At 46.8% G+C, this 14,375-nt stretch overlaps 1 protein-coding gene and 1 pseudogene across 1 annotated transcript in view; one reads left to right on the forward strand and one right to left on the reverse strand.

Moving 5' to 3' along the window:
- Window positions 1-14,375, reverse strand: part of LOC116908187 (thrombospondin type-1 domain-containing protein 4-like) — a 126,381-nt gene that overhangs the window by 18,579 nt on the left and 93,427 nt on the right. The window lies entirely within an intron of this gene.
- Window positions 6,656-6,780, forward strand: LOC116908403 (annotated as a pseudogene).

The following is a 14,375-nucleotide window of genomic DNA, read 5'->3' on the forward strand; positions in this document are numbered from 1 at the left end:
GACAGGAGGATCAGAGTAAGAACATCCTCCTCCATAGTGGGCTAGAGGTCAGTCTGGGATACATGAGACCCTGTCATAAACAAATACAACGGCTTACCACAGCAACACACAAAAGCCCTTAATGACAAAACCGTTTTACTTTACCCATGTGGAAATTAAGGGCCAGAGAAATGAGGGGACTTACCCAGAATCAAAGCACTCGTGAGAACTAGGAACTAAGCTATGGCTTTGGGATACAGAACTGTGTATGCTACACCAGCTGCCTTGGGCATGGGTTGGCTTAACTTCATTATTATAACCATCCCTAATTAATACCACAAGTTGGAATAAAAGCACTTAAGGGTAGGGTAGGGAATGTGTGGTTTCCCTCTTTGCTTTTCTGAGAAACATCACCTAATTCCACAAACGACCCCCAGGGATGCTGCAGAAGTGTGGTAGATAGTCCAGTCTGCACAGGAATTGTTCTACTACCTGGAAATCCTAATCATTTGGAGGGATTAGCGTGTGTCAGCAGGCAGGTCGATGTCAGTCTCAAAGGGGTCCCTCAGCCTACCAATGTTACCTCATGTAGCAAAGAGACTGCAGTTACATGGCTTGGCCATTAGGAGCAGCAAAGAGACTGCAGTTACATGGCTTGGCCATTAGGAGTAGCAAAGAGACTGCAGTTACATGGTTTGGCCATTAGGAGCATTTCCTGGCTTTCCTGAGGACCCAGATTCAAACCCCAGCCTGTACACACGTCATTTGCTCACAACCACCTTTGACTCCAGCTCTGGAGGAATCTGATAGCCACTTCTGGCTTCTTCAGGCACCAGAGCCCGCGTACGCATCCCCGCACATAGGCACACAAATACACACATAATTCAAAAATAAAGGAAACCTTTAACAGACAGTAGAGACAACAAAGATTAAGCCAAGAAACTTGTGACAAAACTGTTCTGGATTGTCAGAAATGACAAGGGCCATTCTAAGAAGAGGGTAGACAGTCAATGAGAATCAGGAAATAACAGGATAGAGTGTGAGGTTATAATGATGGCAAGACAGACAGGGAAGCCACCTCGCCCCGGGACAATAGGCATGTGTATCTTAAGCACTGTTAAAATCTATTTACTCCATTATTACGGTTAGCCCTAGTAAGCTCTTCTGTGACCACTCCCTCTCGTGTTCAGTTCCTCTGTAAATAAGCAAAGATAATGGAGGGTGGAGTGGGGAACTTGACTCCCTGATTGGAAGCTGGTGGAGTTTACCATGCTGCTTTGGCTACCTTGGACAAACAGATCATTAGTCAAAGAGCCAGTAAGTTACTCATATGCTAGCACCAGTCTTCTTGACCACTCCATGGCCATAACCAGAGAACGGCCCAGGATGGTTGCTCACGGCACCTGGAACACTTTATACTGGGTGTTTTACTATGACAAGCCTTGCTGAACATTTCTTCTCGAAGGGGGATGATTTCCTTGGCTGCCTGGGAGGGGGCCTGTTGTGGCTGGAGCTGAAGAGGAAAGACTGTGATTGGCCCAAACACAAACTGCACCATTTATATGAGATTCCTATGGCTACTGTTGCCTCTCCACTGCTCTACCACAGGGTAAATGCCAGGGACTTGTGTTGGAGGTGGTGTGCCTTCTAGGTGTTTTCAAGGACAAAACAGTTTTGTTCATTTTTTTAAAAAAAGATTATTAGAAATAGATGTTTTCATACAATATACTCTGATTATGGTTCTCCCTCCCTCCAACTCTTCTCAGATCCTCTCCACCTCTCCACCCATCCAAATCCACACTTTCTCTCTCATGAGAAAACAAACAGGTATGTAGAAATAATTAAAAAATAAGGTAAAATAATCAGGCCAGAATAGGACAAAACAAATGGGGGAAAAATTGAGGCAAAGAAAAAGTACAAGGGACACATGTAGATACAGACACACAGGGACATCCCATAAGAATGCAAATCCAGAAACCATAACATATATAATCAGGACACCTATAAAGTTTTTTTTAAAAGAAAATATAAAGCCCAAAGTATTATGAGATTAAAAAAATATCTTCAAAAATAGCATTGAGTTCATTTTGTGATGTCCATCTACTGTTGGACATAGAGTCTGCCCGTAAGTGTGTTTAAGTGTGGTTTGTACACCCTGTGAGACTCCACTAGAAACACTAACTTCCCATCTGGCTTAGACCTGTGCAGGCCCTGTGCATGCTGCCACAGGCTCTGTGAGCTCACATGTGCGTCAGTACAAAGTCTATTTTTAAAAAACTCTAATTCTTTAAGTTATGATATAAGTGCATCATTTCCTCCTTTCAGTGCCTTCCCCGAGCACCCAACCTTAAATCCACAGCTTTTCTTTTGTATGTGTTTACACACACACACACACACCTACGCACACCTGTGCGCGTGCACACACACCTGTGCGCGCGCACACACACCTGCGTGCGCACGCACATACACACACATGCACACACACACACACATACACACACACACACGTATATTCAGGCATAAATAAATACAACCTACTGAGTTCACTTAGTTGCTTATATGTATATGATTTCAAGATTGATCAGTTAGTATTAGACAACCAATTAGAGAACTCGTCCCTGGGGGAAAATAACTCTCCTGCACTTGTCTGGGGTTGGAATCCCGTAAGATGCTCCCCTTCCATGTTCAGATGTCAATTAGCATTGGCCTTGCTTGGCTCTTGTTTAAGCAGCCACATTGTTGTGGTATCATGGGTGAAGCTTCCCTGTCATTTCTAGAGTACAGTCTCACAGCAGACTCCTGGCCCTCTGGTTCTAATGACTTTCTTCCCAAGAGCACATGTCTTGTCTTTTGTTGTTCTCTTCTCCCTGTCTCATGCTTGGCATTGGGGCAGCTCATGTCCAGTCAAGGGGTCTGAAGTTGGTGGGCTGGTAACCCCACAGCCAGCTTCTCGGTGAGCTCAAACCGAGTGTGGTGGTTTTTCAGTATAACGTGTATTACATACCTGATACTGCCCTTCCGCCCACTGCTCACTGCTGCCTAACTCCATAGGAACACAGCCTCCCAAAGAACAGCGCCAGATGAGCGTCTCCCTGCCTAGCAATGTTTTTTATCTGGGTGGAGCAGGAGGTCCCTACCTAGCTGATGGGTAATGAAAGACAGGAGGCCTATGAATGGAGGGCTATCTAGGGTGGCCTCAGGAAAGTGAAAGGGGAAGGAAAAATTCTCCCTGCATCTGTAGAAGGAACGTGGTCTTGCCCAACACCTCAATCTTGAACTTCTGCCTTGAACAGCTCTTTTTCCTTATACATATTCGTCATTTTCATTATCTTAAGCAATTAGGCTTGTGGTGAGTGGCATCATCAGAAATAAATGTCTGTATTACAGGACTAAGGGACCAAGCCTGGGCTCCTTGGCCAGGAACTTCAACTTACCTGAGATAGCTGGGTTTGAGATGGTGGGAGGAAATGCTAACCAGTGTGATCCCAAGGGTGCTAAGGAGAAATTTAAATCAAACACAAACATGGATTCGCTGCCTGTTTTAAAGTGGGAAGCAGTTGACTTTCTGGGTTTAAGGGGTTTTTGTCTTTCTCAGAGGGTTTCGAATTCAGTCCCCACAGGACAGAAAAGCTCCCCCTCTGAAAAGGGAGCTGTGGACTTCCCCGGGTTAGCCAGAATTTCAGTTACAGCTGGAGCTCTAGTCCCTACGAGCTCTTTACTACCTTAGTGTGGCATGTTCACTCACGCCCCGGGGCTCCATGTTTCCGCTTTACTCTTTGGGAAGTGCCCGCTTAGTCCAGGGTGTGCTAAATCCCTTCAAAGGACAGCTCCTAGTGATCTCCTCTTAGAAGCCTTTCTTGGCCCCTCAGTTCTCTGTCTCTCATCCCACATGTTCTGAGCAGCCTTTGCTCCTCCCTATGCCCTCTGTCACCTAAATGTCCTTCTGCTTTCTCTTCTCTCCATCACCATGAGCCTCTTGAGGACCAGAAGAGATAATTGTCCCTCTTGTATCACCAAGCCACTGCCATCCTTCACATATGTCAAGTCTCTTTTGGTTTGTTCCCATTTCTTCTCACCTAATAAGAATGCAAACTCGCCCTTCCGTAGTACTCTCTCCCAGGGTTACTTTTGATTGTCCAAGAACTAGACCCACTAATTGTCCCCATAGCCGTCTGCTCATACACATCACCAAACATGGTGTGTGTCCTCTTAAGACATGGAGGTCCTTGGGAGCCATGTGTCTTTCATTGTTTATTGCTGCTAAGTGTAGCACAGTGTCTGGTGCCCAGCAGCTACATGAAGAAAATAATGCAATAAAAGGTAAGGAAAATACACAAAACAGCCATACCCTGTCATCTCTGTTGAGCCTAAAGAGGCAGAGAAAGACCTGAAAGCAAGAAACTCCACCTGTCCTGATGTCTTAACTGTGAGCTGGATATAACCTACAATAACCTCTTAGGAAGAGTGTCTCAGTGAGGGTTGTTTAGATCAGGTTAGCATGTGGTACATATAGGGGTCTGCCTTGAAGTGGGTATCCTGGAGTGTGTAAGAGAAAGGTAGCTATCTGGACAATGAACATGGTATGCCTGTCTTCTTTCTCTACTCGTAGATATGATGTGACCATCTGCCTCAAGTTCCTACCCTTGACTTCCCTGAAATAATGGAGTATCATGGGGAAGCACAAGCCAAATACTCCCCTTCTCCCCTTTTGCTTTTGTAGGGTGTTTTGTCACAGCAATAGAAGTGAAATTAAAACATGTAAAGGCTTGGCATAGCTACTTTCTCATGGTGATTAGCCAACTTTCTCATGCTGCTTAGCCAGGGTTTTCTCTGGGCTCCCCTCAGAGGCTTTGGAGTGCCTGGTAAAGGCACTGTCTGTGTTCTTAGAGCAAAGCCCCAGGGTAGATATTAGAAAATAATTGTCCTTTTCACCTCAGACACGGTACTATTGCTTCATTGGTCTAGTTAATGAATACAACCTTTAACATTAAACAAGGGCTTTCTAGAAGGACAAATATGGAATGGGAATCACATGCAGACTTGGGTTTCAACCTGACTGCTCTCTGCCATGATCGTGAAGTCCACATTGACTCTGATGTTTGAGTTCATTATGTATAAGTGGCAACAGCGCAGGCCAACCACACAGCTGTGATGGAGGCAGGTGGCAGCGTGGTGTGTAAAACCACTGCCGATCAGGCCGGGCCATGGAGGGCATGTGGCCACCCTTAAGAACTGCTTATAGTCAGAGCGTAATGTCAGAAAACAGTTGCTGCTCCTGCTTTAAGCTTCTCCCTTTCACAGAAGCTGACCAACCAGGTGCCTGCTGGCTTCTCACCTGGGAAGTGAGCTAACATGTGAAGTAGGCATTGCTACCAGACACATCCTGCTCCGCACCCCCTTCCCTGCTTCCTATCTAGAACCACTTCCATCTGCAAAACATATCTCTCTCCAGAGATGCCCGCCATGCTGTTGCTTCTGTCTGTCCCTGGCATTAATAACTTTTCTAACAAACTCATTGTTCCCCAGTAATCTGTCTCAGTGTCATTTTCAGTCCTGTCTGCACTCTAAACTTAACTTGGTTAGGTACCCACAACTATACTAACCATTGGTACAAGGTTTTCAACTCAATCACAGCCTCAAATGAAAGCTGGATTTTTAGCCTCTCCAGGGAAAATCTGGGCAATGTGGGCAGGACACAGGCCAGCGAATGCATGAGTTAAGCAGAGACTCCAACCCTGTCCATTCAAGCTAGCTGTAGTCTCTGTTCTCCTCTACTGTGACACAGAACTTTATTTTAAACTTCCCATAACTGCATGGCATGACTACTACACTCATGAACTCACAGCAGTAGTGACTACATGCACAAGACTGGGCCCGTCAACATGTCATCGTGGATGGGAAAGGACTCATAAGGCTGCACCTTCCTTGACGAGCTAGACAGTTAATAGTCACTGGGGACAGGGTGTGTGGTGGGGCGGAGATCACATTCCTCAGTGGTATAGCCACAGGTAAGTTGCCCTTGCTCAAGTAAATAACCCCTACTCATGTTCATTCCTGCAATCCTAAATAAATGCAGTGGGACACTAACACGCACACAAAAGAAACTATGAAATAATAAATTAAAAGTAAAATACCAGTAATTGATATCTGCCCACAAATCATCGCTGCAATTCAGGTCTGTCTGCAGAGCCTGGAGCAGGGCATCCTGACCTGGGCAGGCATCTCCAAAAGGAAATGAGCTCCATTTCTCAGGGGAGTTCTGGTAAACCCATCCTCCTCAGCCTCTTTATGCTCCAAACATCGAAAGGATCACACACACACACACACACACACACACGAAACAGACAGACAGACAGACAGACAGACAGACAATGATTTTTACAGATGGTACTGCATGTCTGGGCACCTATCTACACCTCTCCAGGAGGTAAAAGCTGAGACCTGGCAGTGTCAGGGGAAAGAAGAAAAGCCACTGAGCACCCCATCCCTCAGATTCCAGTGGGCTAACAGGTGTAAATGATGCCAACGGGCCAATCAAGGCAATCGAAGGGATGCAGCTATTGTCAAGGCCTGAGAACAAACAGAGTGCTTGAAAAGAGAAGTGGCTGCTGCTCTGTATACTGTCTTTGCGGAAATAGAAGTCAACTGATGAATAAATATCAAAAACATGCATCCGCTTGCCCCTAGAGGCTTGCAGGTGTAGCTGCTGTGTCACACGTGTGTCAGTAGGTGGCAGAGAGGAGAGAGGCTATGGCTACAGTTCTGACCTATGAACATCTGAATGATTAGTGGCCCAACCTTCCCTGAAAAGAGAGAGCCTGAAATGACCACCAACCAGTGCTATGCAGGCCCAGAAGGGCTCCCAGAGTGGGGAGTGGACTGGAGACTTGAAGACCCCCACCTGGGACCATGGGTCTCAGAGGGTATGAGCCGGAGATGACCACCCAAGAGGACAGCACCATGGGACCTGGACAGGGAGCTAACGTAAGATGACCACTAGTTTGACACCATGCAGGCCTGAGGGCAGACCATGCTAGGGATGACCCCTGCCTAGTTCCATAATGCACAAGTGGGTCATAGCACTCCTGAGATGACCCCAGATACTCAAGAGACCCTGGGCACCACTAAGAGGAACAAGTGAATGGTGGAAAAATAGAAAGAGGTGGGTACCAGGAAGAGAGGCAGAACTGGAGGATAGTGAGGAACAGCATGATATGAGTAGCTGGTGAGGCCACTGGTGACCAAGGTGGAGTCCTGACCTGTGCTGCCACTGGAGGCCACATCTGGGTTCAAGACCCTGCAGTAGCTTGTTACCACCAAAGGCAGGCAGACATTCCTGGTCTAGGCTACCACCTGGGGACATGTTGATGTCTGAGGGCTGTACAGAACTGGCTCCACCCCTCACCTGGGCATTGAGGGAGAACTGTCTTCTGGGGACATGAGAGTACGAAAGCTGACCCTGCCCCTAAACAGCTGCAGTACTCAGAAAAGCAGGCCCTGTGCATTAGGGGAGTCTGAGTGAGCTGCCCAGAGAGTAAGAGCATGGGAGAGCTGCCCTGCCACTTGTCTCCTGTGCAGTGACACAAATGAGAGAGATGCCCTCTTACCCCATCACCACCCATGGCAGGAGGGAGACCTGGCCTTAGGTCACGAGAGCAGGAGAGCTGGCCCTGCCCCTCACCATCTGCAGCACTCAGAAGAGCTGTCCCTGGTGGTGGGGGAACATGAGAGCCAGCCCTGAGGGCATGAGCATTCTTGACTCTGAGGATGGGGGATTGGCTCTGGATGTCACCGGCACTACAGAGTTTAAGAATGGGAATCAATCATGGTGCTTTTGATGTTACAAAAGGAAGGGTTCTCCAAGGACATGAGGAGACATTCTTTAAAGAAGATATATAAACTGCCAGCAAGGGCAGGAGAAAAAAATGTAAATCCAATCACAAAGAGACATACTCTCGCTCTCCACAACTGTTAGAATGGCTTCCACAGGAATGCACAGTCCAAGAGGCTGCAGAGAAACTTGAACCTTTACGCACTGTTATGGGGACATAAACTGGTACAGGAAGGACAGTATGGGAGTTCTTTTTTTTATTATTTTATTTTATTTTATTTTATTTTATTTTTTTGGAGCTGGGGACCGAACCCAGGGCCATGCGCTTGCTAGGCAAGCGCTCTACCACTGAGCTAAATCCCCAACCCCTTTAGTGTGGGAGTTCTTAAGGAAACGGAAGCTGGAGGGTTGCTGAGAGGGCTCAGTGTGTTAAAGCACTTGCCATCAAGCCTGAAGACCCGGGTTCGATCTCTGGTGGAAGGAGGGAGAACACTGACTTGCAAGAGTTGTTCTTTGACTCCACATAAGTGCCATGACAGATACTGTGCATCCAGACACACAATAACCATACGGAAATAGAATTCGAAATGAAAAATAGAAATACAGTCTAATTCCAATTTGCTTCTGGGCTTCCACCCAAAGAACCAAAAGTAATGCCCTGTAGAGACCTTTCTGCAACTCGTGTTCATGGTAGCATTATTCCCAACAATTAAAACCTGGAAGCAACCCAAGTGCCCATTGATGGAAGAATGAATAAACAAAACATGGCACAAACATGCAACCGAGTATTACTCTACCCGTGTGACAGCACGAATAAACCTTGCAGACGTTAGACTGAATGAAAGAATTTAATCACATGACAAATACCGTCTGAGTCCATTTACATAAGGCAGTCAAAAGGGGTGAGCTTAAAGTAACCCGGCATGGGTCCCAGCTGGTGTAAGGAGAAAGTGGGAATTACTGCATAATGGATCGGGTCTGGTGGGGAGAGGAAACATGCTACAGAGATAATGGTAGTGACTGGCCATACAGAAACAAGAACACACTTAATGTCACTGAGCTATATACTTAAAGATGACAAGGTGGGGTGACGGGGAGATGCTCGGCAGGTCAGAGGGAAACCTGAAGGCTCACAGGAAATGAGATCTAGTCCAGGAGGTAACCTGTGTACCGTAGACAGGGTCCAGCCAAGACCCTGAGGCTGCGGCCCTCCGCCCTATTCTCCTTCCTATAGCTTGCTCAGAGAATGCTCTCCACCAAGAGTAACATTCTGAGCTGTTGAGTCAGGACAGGGACAGTCTGGGGAGCCACTGGGCAAGGAAAGTTCGACCTTCTGGTCTCAGCCAGTGGATTCCATAAAGGACTCGGCCAGATTCTTCCTCACTTCCTAAGGCAGTGGCCAAAGGGGAAGGAGTAGGTGGCTGAGGTGGGAAGGAGGCTGAGCCTTGCCAGAGCAAGCAGAAGTAGAGCAACCCACACCCACTGAACTGAAGACGCTTTCACAAGAATGGACTCCCCACAATTTTGGAAAATAAGTACCTATGGACTGGCAGGGGAGAGGCTCCTGGAAGGAACCTGGTTATTATGTAACCTCATCCCCTTTTCCCTCCAATTAAAAAAATTGCATTTAAATATATACAGCAGGGCTAGAGATGTAGTTTAGTGATGAACATGACACACAAATGTGTGTGTGCCTGCACATGTGTTCATGTGCATGTGTGTGCATGACACATGCATGTGTATGTGAGCTGGTATGCTCACCATTGTAGAGGCAAGAGGTTGACGTCAGAATGTCAGTCTTCAGTCACTCTCTTTCTGAGACAGGATCTGTCACTGAACCCAAAGCTCACAAGTTCAGACTTGGGGCTGGACTGTCTGGCCAATGAGCTCCTCGGTCCCTCCTGTCTCCACCTCCTACAGTTAGAGTTACAGGTGCGTGTGTGTCCAGTCTGGTTTTTATATGGCCACTGGGGATCCGAACTCAGGTCCTCAGGAGCACCACTGTGGCAGCTGGAGCATGAGGTTGCTGGTCACGTGGCATGCACAGTCAGGAAACGGGGAGGGGGAGGATGCTGGTGCTCAGTTCCCCCCATCCACCCTTTTTCTAATTCAGCCCAGGGAATAGCACTGCCTACAGTTAGAGTGGGCTTTCTCATTCCACTCAACATAATCTAGATAACCCCATAATCAGACAGGGACTCAAGTTTACAAGGTCTTTTTACTGGTCCAACAGAGCTCAGTGTGAGACTTATTTTCACCTCTGGATATTTTGAAAGGGAGGCTGTTGGTACCCAGGAGATGTGGTCAGAACAGCTGGTTGGAGAGCAGGCAGTCTGTGCTGTGTATTAAAAAGTGGAAGGAATTTCATAATCAAGACTTACTCTGAATCTTACACACACACACGCACACACACACGCACACGTATATAATGGAGTCACGTACTTCATCACTAAACTACACCTCCAGCCCTGTATAATTCTAGACGCTATGGCCGATAATCACATTAACCACCACAACTAGCACTGTCCTAAGAGATATTGAACAGCTGAAGGTCTGAGTCTTTAAACTTTTCCAACTCCAAAGTCTGTAGGAGAGCTCTAATAGGGGTGGCCTCTTTGAGGCTTTAGAGTGGAACTGAAAGTCTACACATGTGTTTGAATAAAAATTTTTGGAAAGGCCTGCTATGGAAGCAAGAAGAGCAAAGAAGTTCCCAGACAGATCTATTAAATGCCTTCTACTGTAGGAGTAGGCCCAACTCCCAGCTGCTGTGGGCCGTCTTCCTGACTGCTCCCGCCCTCAGCCCCAGCCTCCACCATCATCCAGCATAGCCAGATCTAGAGGGCTTACCCATCTTCCACACCGCAGTGTAAGGATGCCCAGAAAATGGGCCATGCCTTTTGGTTTTCTTAACCCCTCTGGTACCTAGGACTAGATGTCAAAAGGGACTTTCTGAGGAAGGGAACTGAACACTCCAGGGAAGAGACTTAGAGAATTAGAGTAAGTCTTGACTATGGAATTCCATCCACTTTTCAAGACACGGTGCAGACTGCCTGTGCTCTAAGGAGCAGTCTTGACCACACCTGCTGGGTCTCAGCAGCCTCCCTTTAAAAATGCCCAGCAGTGAAAATCACACACTGGACTCTGTCAGACCTTTGTGTGTCAAATCCAGCTGCTGCTTCTGATGTGGGTGCTTTTGAGTAAACTCCCTTCGGAGTGTCTATGTGCCTGTGTGTAAAATGTGAGGAATAGTGCATTGTACATGAACCAGAGTCCAGCATGGTACCCAGTACTGTGACTGCTGCTGTATCATCACACTCCCCTGCAATGAATAGCATTTGCATGCATGATCCTCTCTAGCCCTCGAGAGCAGTGGCTTTCAATTTCTGGGGCCCATTCTTATACCACTGGCCCGCAAACCAGAGTCTCCAGTAGATAAGGAGGGGGTGAGGACTTGTAGCTCTTTTTAACGAGCTATCCCACCCCTCCCTCTCTCTCTCTCTCTCTCTCTCTCTCTCTCTCTCTCTCTCTCCTTCTCTCTCTCTCTGTGTGTGTGTGTATACACACACACATATATATAGAATATATATATACACATACATGCATACTGCATGAGATTGTGATATATCCTCACCAAATTTAGAAAGTTCCATATCCTTTCCAATCAAATACAATGTTCCAAAAACCATTGGTTCTCAAACTGGTCAGGACTGGAATGCTCTCCCTATCTGAGGTAGACTTGGAATATGGTGATGATGTCAGGATATTTAGAGGGCTGGGGAGAGATGGGAGTCTGGACTCCAGGCAAGGGTGAAAATCGCTGCACTGTTTGAGTCTAGAATGTGGTTCTCTGCAGCCTTGGCCTCGAGACTCCCTCTAGAGCTGTTGAGGGCTACAAACTGAGCTGCCCTTTTGGACTGATTTTGCAGAAAGGATTCTCATGTTTAAAAAACAGGAACTTGGGCTGGGGCGATGACTCAGTGAGTAAAGTGACTGCTGCATATGCTCAGGGACCTGCATTTGACCCCCCCCCCAAAAAAAACCCAGATTAAAAGAGCCAGACAGACAGCATGCACCTGTAACTCCAATGCTGGGTTACATTGGTGGGGTGGGGGATGGGCAGAGACAGCCAGTGTCTTGCCAAACCAGTAAGTCCTACGGGCAGTGAGAGAAACTTTCTCAGAAAAGCAAGGTAGAAAACAACTGAGGAAGAGCATCTGTTATTGACCTCTGGTCTCCACACATGTGCATGAATGTGGATACACACACACACACACACACACACACACACACACACACACCAGTAGGTTGGCAAAGAATGGCTATAGCCTGCCAATAACAGCCTTATAGTCTCACAGACCCGGCTGTATTCGCATTTAGGTCTGTCCCAGGGCCTTCTGACACACTGGATACTTCATAAATATTTGGTTGAATAGTTCTATTTATTATATGGCTCCAATTAAGTTCTCAGTTGCTTGGCACAGCAACCTAGCAGTTTTTATAAGCAGCTAAACACCACCAGCCTCCACCTCAGATCTCAAACCCACAATAGAGAACAGAGCGGCCGGCCCTCCATGGAACATGCTGACATTTTTCCTCGGGGTTAGATATACTATGCAAGTGCCTCACGACTGATAAATATAAGCAAATGTGGATTGCATCAGCCAGGAAGAGCCCAGCAGCCATCAGCAGCACAGACCCTCCCACCCCAGCTTAGATCGAATTGTTTCATCTGAAAATGTCACATCACAGGGCATCATTAGAACATGTAGGAACCTCACGGTAAGCAGTAACTGGCCCTCTGTCAATAAGTTAGGAGGAAAAGGGTATATTCTGCACACTTTCAAATTTTGCCTTACGGGCCAGCCAGCTCTACAACTCTGGGTTATCACTCAAACTCCTCAGTCCTCAGACACTGAGTGCATCTGCCTTATCAACTCCTTAGGGCCACCACTGCCTTGATGTGAATCCTGACTCTGCCCACTGCTTCTGTAGCCTTCTGGAGTGAGGAAAGCACTCCATGCCTCGAGCCTCCAAGAGCAGGGTCATGTTAGCACCGGTCTCACCGCCATCCGCCAAAAGCAGCAAGAACAGCACCTGGAGTGCAGTGAGTGTGCAAGAAACCCTAGGGATGGCCTCACGGTGGCCAGTGAGAGTGCAAGAGACCCTACGGATGGCCTCGCGGTGGTTTTGAAATCAAGAGTTTTGAAGAACAAGTTTTTTTTTCTTTTTATGTTTTGGTGACAACGCTCACCAGGCAGGAAACCTGATCTTCACTAGTCTAGGCTACTTACAGTTTTATTAATATCTTATTTGGTAGAAGCATTCACTGTTTCTTGCATAAGTAATCTTGTGTTTCGCCATAGAGGCTATGCCACACCATGCAGGGAATGTTAACCGTATATGAAATACATCCTGAATTATCTCTCTAAAACACGGACAGTTAGTTCTGTGTTCTAAGACACATGGGTAGACAGGGGAGATGTTTCAGTGGGTAAGAGTGTTTGCTCTGGTAGCACAAGGATCTGAGTTCAAATACTCAGTCCCCACATGAGACACTGGGCGTGGCTCTGTATGTCTGTGACCCCAGCATTTGTGAGGGGCAGAGACAAGAGGATTGCTGGGGCTTGCTGACGACCTTCAGGTTCAGTGAGAGACTCTGCTTCAAAGAAATAAGGCTGAGAGTGCTTGAGCAAGACACCAGATGTCATCCTCCAGCCTCTGTACACACATGGGCTCAGAAACACACATAACATGTGTGTGTGCGTGCAGAGAAGGAGGCCTATCACATCTGGATCTCAGATAAAGGAACTAAGCAGTGGACTGTAGTGAGGAGAAAAGGCAGGATATGTTGACCCCTAAGCAACAGAAAATTGGCATCCACAGTCCTAGGAACTATTGAAGATACATCCTAAAACCTCTCTAGAAAAAAGTTTACTACTGCAGGACCCTACAACCACAGTTGGGGTGCACCTAAGACTCTAAACATGAAACCTGCACAAAGACTGGAACATAGATCAGCTCTTAATAAGCGCCTCCCTGTCCTTTGTATTTGAATTTCTTTGAGAATTTCAGACATGAGAACTATATTTTCATTTCTATTCCCATCACCATTCTAATTCCTCCTGTGTCCTGTGTCCCCTGACTCTCTGTGACATTCATCACCCAATTCTTTATCATTCTTTCTATGTATTTGTATGTATTTGTATGTATGTGTGCATGTGTCCTGTTGAGTCCATTTAGTATAGTTCATATGTACATGGAGCTGACCTCCTGGGATTGGATAATCTATCAGGGAGCACATTCCTGGAAAAGACTGTTTCTGCCCCTCTCAGCAGTCATTAATGGCTGGTAGCCCTTTATGTACATGTGAGAACTTGTGAGAATTTCCCCCTCCTTATTGGTACATCACTTGCTATTATGAATGTCCAGGTCTGTTTAGGAGACCACATTCTTAAGCATGTCTCTGTATTTCGTGTCCTCTCTTTAAATCTGCACAGCCCGTGGTTAGTAGTTTCTAGTCCCCTCCCACACTCCCATTCCCTGTACAGTGGTGGCATCTTGAAAC

The sequence above is a fragment of the Rattus rattus genome, chromosome 8, assembly GCF_011064425.1.
Source record: "Rattus rattus isolate New Zealand chromosome 8, Rrattus_CSIRO_v1, whole genome shotgun sequence".
Lineage (NCBI taxonomy): Eukaryota > Metazoa > Chordata > Mammalia > Rodentia > Muridae > Rattus > Rattus rattus.